This window comes from Malus domestica, chromosome 16, assembly GCF_042453785.1.
Source record: "Malus domestica chromosome 16, GDT2T_hap1".
Taxonomy (NCBI): domain Eukaryota; kingdom Viridiplantae; phylum Streptophyta; class Magnoliopsida; order Rosales; family Rosaceae; genus Malus; species Malus domestica.
Genome location: NC_091676.1, coordinates 24,916,978 through 24,923,164, shown reverse-complemented (window position 1 = coordinate 24,923,164; position 6,187 = coordinate 24,916,978).

Genomic DNA, 6,187 nt, shown 5'->3' with positions numbered 1-6,187 from the left:
GATTTCAACTATCTCAAAGTATTTGGCTGCAAGTGTTTCCCATGGCTCAAGCCATACACAAATTCCAGGCTTGATCCTAAAAGTCAACCGTGTGTTTTTCTTGGGTACAGTTTACAACACAAAGGTTACAAGTGTTTGGATTTTGTAACCAGGAAGGTCTATATTTCCAGGCGTGTGCTCTTTGATGAAACTCAATTTCCCTTTCATCATATTCCCAATTCTCCAGTTCTGCCACCATCTTCTAATTCTACCTTCAATGCCATTCCTACATCCCTAACCTTTCCTCAACCTAATCTTTCATCTCCATCACCTACATCTTCCTCTCTCCCAACCTCAACTATAGTTTCTTCCTCTCTTGACAGTGAACCAACTACCACTGGTTCCTCTACATCTCTTCAACCCCTATCACCAATAAACACTCATCCTATGCAAACCAGATCAAAATCTGGAATTGTTAAACCCAAAGCTCTTAATGCTACCAAACATCCTATTCTATCTCACATCTCACATTGCTTCAGATTATATTCCCACTACCTATCTTCAAGCTTCTAAACACCCTTACTGGAGACAAGCAATGCAAGAAGAATTTAATGCCTTACTTAGCACTAGTACTTGGTCACTTGTTCCCCCACATTCTTCTCAAAATCTGGTGGGATGTAAATGGGTTTTCCGGATCAAGAGAAAACCAGATGGCATAATTAATAGGTTTAAAGCCCGGCTTGTTGCCAAAGGCTTTCATCAACAGCAAGGTATAGACTATACTGAAACATTCAGTCCAGTAGCCAAACCTATCACAGTTCAATTGCTTCTTACACTAGCAGCTCATTTCAACTGGTTTCTAAATTAGTTGGATGTAAGCAATGCCTTTCTGCATCGCACCTTATCTGAATATGTTTTTATGGTACAGCTTCCGGGATTTGAAGATTCTACAAAGCCTAACTATGTCTGTCATTTGTACAAGTCCTTGTATGGACTCAAACAAGCTCCTAGGGCTTGGTATGAGAAGCTTCACACTGTTCTCTTTTCTATGGGCTTCACTGGTTCCACAAATGATCATTCTCTGTTTGTTAAAAAGGATTCAGCTTTAGTCTTCATCCTTGTGTATGTTGATGATATACTAGTGACGGGTCCGAATCCTCAAGCTTGTAAAGATACTATTTCCCAACTCAGTACCCTCTTTCCAATCAAAGACTTGGGTCATCTTCACTATTTTCTTGGCATTGAAGTCAAAAGGTCATCATCATGGATCTTCATTTCCTAAACTAAATACATTCTTGCTTTACTCCAAAAGTCAAATATGCTTGGTGCCAAACCTTATGCTACTCCTCTGAGCACTTCTGCCCTGGATCACCAGTCTTCATTATTATCAAATCCTTCCGAGTATCGATCTTTGGTTGGAAGATTACAATACCTCACTTGGTCCAGGCCCGATCTTTCCTTTGCAGTTAATCTGGTATGCCAGTTCATGCATCAGCCTCTGCAATCCCATCTTCAAGCTGTTAAAACAGATCTTACGATACCTTAAAGGAACTATGGATCTTGGTCTCTGGTTTCCTAAACATTCCCCTCCTCTCAGCATGAATGCCTTTTCAGATGCTGATTGGGCAGGTTGTCACCTTGATAGACGATCAGCAGGTGGTTTCTGCATATTCTTGGGGAACTCTCTTATCAGTTGGAGTGCTAAAAAGCAACCAACAGTGGCCCGATCCTTTACTGAAGCGGAGTACAGATCATTGGCCAATACTGCCACTGAAATTACATGGATTTGCAAACTGTTAGTTGATGTTGGTCTTGCCCTGCCATGTCCTCCCAAGCTTTGGTGTGATAACATCTCAGCTATCTCCCTTTCTAGGAATCCTATCTTTCATGCCCGAACAAAACATTTTGAGATAGACTATCACTACATTCGGGAACAAGTCTTGTCTAAAGCTCTCTTAGTTCACTTTATCTGCAGTCAGGACCAAATTGCTGATATTTGTACTAAATCTCTCTCAAAGGCTCGGTTTCACCTTCTCCGGGACAAACTTTCACTTAGAGTCCTTAAGCTTAGTTTGAGGGGGGATATTAAGGGTAGTATTGTAAATCTTAGTTGATATTTTCTTATTTGTTTCTTAACTGAAATTAGTTAGAAGAGTTAGTCTTATTCAGAGGATATCCTATTTGTATATATACCCATGTAATTTTATGGAGATAATAAGAATCACAATTATAATTTTTTACTTCTCTCTCTAGTTTCTTCAAGGTCTACCATCCATGCTGATTAACCAATGTGGTGTTTGTGCTTAAGATAAAAAAAATAAAATAATAAAGACTCTTTGTGGACTTCACAAACATGAACAAAGCTTTCCCAAAGACCCATATCCTTTACCTTGGGATAGACTTATTAACCGATCCCACATCGGTGCATGAATTGTTAAATTTCAGGGATGCTTACTCAGGCTACAACCAGATCAAGATGTATGAGCTAGACATGGAGAAGACATATTTCGTCTTCGACTGAGGTATGTACTATTATAATGTTATGCCTTTTGAATTTAAAATGGATGGGCAACCTACCAAAGGCTAGTAAACTAAATTATCATAGAAAAAATTGGAAAGACATCAATGGCATGGTCGTCAAGAGCAAGGAAAAGAAATACCATCTCACTCACCTCCAAGAATCTTTCGATCTTCTCCAGAAGTACAACATGAAGCTTAATCTAGAAAATTACACTTTCAGAGTAGCGTAAAGAAAGTTCTTAGATTATTTGGCAACCAAGTGTAGAAGTGAAGCCAACCAGATAGATCAAGGCCATCATGGAGATGAAATCGCCTTGGACTATGGAGGAGATTCATAGCCTGGAAGGGAGAGCATCTACTCTTAGTCGATTCCTCTCACGGTCTACTGACAAGTGCAAACCCTTCTTCACTGCAATAAAGAAGAGCAGAGGCCTACTCTGAACAGAGAATGTGAGGAAGCTTTCATGAAATTAAAGAAATATCTATCTAATCCACCACTCTTATCCAAACCTATGGCTGGTGAAGACTTATATCTGTACTTGGCAATATCAGATTGTTGGTTAGTGTAGCTCTTATTTGATAAGACTCGAGGAGTAGAAATTGGTATAAACCATCGGATAGGATAAATAATACGGAAGCAGTTGTTTGGTGTACTCTTGCACTAAATAAGCACCTGCTTAATTATCCGGCCCATTAAATTTTATACAGTTGACACTGTACTATTAAAACACCCCAAAAGCTCGGGATAAGTAGTCGGGGTGCTATCCTCTCCATCTTCACGAAGCCACCGTTAACAACTTCTCAGAGTGGGACTTCAAGCAGTTCCTGATTGAGTTCTCCACCCCGGCCGCCACTCCTTTGCAGTCATTCACCGAGCAATTTCCCATCTCGTTTGGCGGAAAACACACGGAGGAACAAGGAAGAGAGTGAGAGAGAGATGGATGGAGACTGACAGTGAAACAAAGTGTTCCATAGGGCTGTACAGAGAAAGAGAAGGTAGATGGAAATTGAGGAATCCGCCACTCGAAAGTCGAGTACGAAGTCACGCGAGGACAACATATATGTAGGGCCGGTCCTGAGTTTTTGGATGCCCAGTGCGAAAGCTCAAAATGTGCCCTTTTTTAATACTGAAATATATGTTTTAAAAAAAATATTTAACGAGGGTTGAAACCTATTCGAAGCTGGGAGGGCTAGGCTCTCATGTCCAAATTATATTACTTGAGAAAATATACAACGGGGGGACATAGTACCTAAACCCCGACAATAAAAAAAACAATCATATACAACCATTCCTCGCAAAGCTCCTTGAAATATTATCATCATCAACATTTAAATTCACATCACCACTATTTTCATGATCTTGAGACTCATCACCAACATTTTCTTCTAAATCACTACTATTTTCATGATCATGAGACTCCCCAACAACATTTTGTGACTCTTCACCAACATTATTTTCTCTCAAATTTTCAATTGACTCATTCTTTGTTGAGAAAAATTTATGAAGAGATCCTCTTAAACTTTCGGCAATTTCGTTATCCTTTGCCTTTTTTTTTCCTTTTCATATTACCAGAGAGTTGTTTCCTAACAGATATGGCTTCGATAATTTGTTTGCAAAAATTACCTACACATGATATAACAAAAATTTCCTATCAAAATTATCATTCCAACACATATTATATATTATAAAAATACTAACACATAGTCTACCATATTATAAAATTTGAACCTAAAAATTGGGTTTGAAATGAAATCAAATAATTCAATTCATCAACAACAACAATTCTATACATCAATTATCATATAATTCTATGTCATTTGCTAAATTTTATATTAAATTATGAATTGATAATTCAAATTTTAAAAATTAGTTTACCTCAAAACTCAAAAGGATTGGTGGTGAGTGAATGCTCTTGGGACTTGCACTTGCAGCAACCAATGAATGGTGAATGGGCTTGGCGCTGCTGAGGAGGAGGAACAGGGACCTCCTGTGCTGCAGCAGATTGCAGTTGAAAAGGGAGTCAGGGTCAGACGTCAGGGAGGGAAGTGGGGAACAAAGGGGGGGGGATATCCGGAAAAGGGAGTGGGGATATGGGAATAGAGTTAGTGGGGACTGAGTGGTCCCTTTAATGTTGTTTTGTATTTTTATTTTTATTTTTTGGTTGTGATGCCCTGGACCGAGTGGTCCTTCTAATATCATTTACTATATATATATATATATATTTTTTTTTTTTTTAAATTAAACCTGGGCCCTTTTTTCACCTTTCTTGGGCTCATGCCCTCCAACCCCTATTTGGGCTATGATCTTTTTTTTAATACCTAGTTATTTGGGTTATTTTTTTTGGTGCCCCATTTAGTTTTGGGCCCTGGACTGCTGCCCTTGTGGCACTAGGCCTGGGCCGGGCCTTTATATGTGGTTGTTAGGTAATCTGGCGTATTGGCTGACATCTGGAGGTGCTCTTCCCCAGCCCAATGCCCAAAATCACAGTTAGCCCCAATTTTCTCTCCGATGAGCATTTTTGGTTTGTTGAAAAGAAAAACGGTGTCCTCCGTGAATTTTTGAGGAATAATAGAAAACAAAGTCCTCTGTGTGAATATTCTTGGTTTGTGGTGTTTTTCTTTTTCCCATTTTTCATTTTAAGTTTTAACAACTATTATTTTGTAAACTTTTTTAGAAAATTATTATAGGCGGACATATTATCCGATGTACAGATTAATCTGACACAGCATCAAACGCCCGACTAATTTAGTCAGTACTATCCGATGACTATTTATCTTATCCGACTAAAATAGTCAGCACAGTCCGAGCTGCCAAACGAGGCCATGTGTCTAAAGCTATTCTCAAACCAGAGACCAGATACCCAAAGATGGAAAAGCTTATTCTCGCATTGGTAATAATAGATAGGAAGCTCTAATTGCACTTTTAATCATTCCGAGTCGTCTACCTCACCGGATACCCAAAGATGGAAAAACTTATTCTTGCATTGGTGACAGCAACTAGAAACCTCTAGTCGTACTTTCAATCATTCTGAGTTGTCTACATGACCGAGTATCCACTTTAGTATATCCTGCACAGTCCAAAAGCATTGCCTAGAATCACCAAGTGGACCATTGAGCTTAGGCAACATGAAACCCTTTATCAGCTCAAAACATCGATCAAAACCCAAGTATTTGCGAACTTTGTAGCAGAATTCATCTCGGCTAACCAAGATGTCTTATCCTTCACAGATTCGCATAAAATAATCAAGAATCCTTGTCTATGGAAACTCTATGTGGACGGATCGTCAAACGTGAACGGAGTAGGGGTATGAATGGCTTTGATTATGCTGGACAAATCCATACTTGAGCAAGCCTTGAAGCTCGGATTTCATGCAAACAACAATGAGCTGGAGTATGAAGTGTTGCTCACCGGACTTAGGGCATCAATGATTCTACAAGTCAGATAACACTCAATCCACTACGATTCAACGATAATCGTCAATCAAGTTAAATAAGGTTATGTTGCTCACAATCCCATTATAGAGCTCCATTTGACCAAGTCAAAGGCACTATTCGAGGGAATCAAGATGAAAGATATTTAGCAAATCCTAAGAACATCATGATGATGAATTAGTGACCATAGCATCCATTGTCCACTACTCACTCCAACGAACAATCCCCTTTGACTACCTTGCCACCCAAGTGTTCA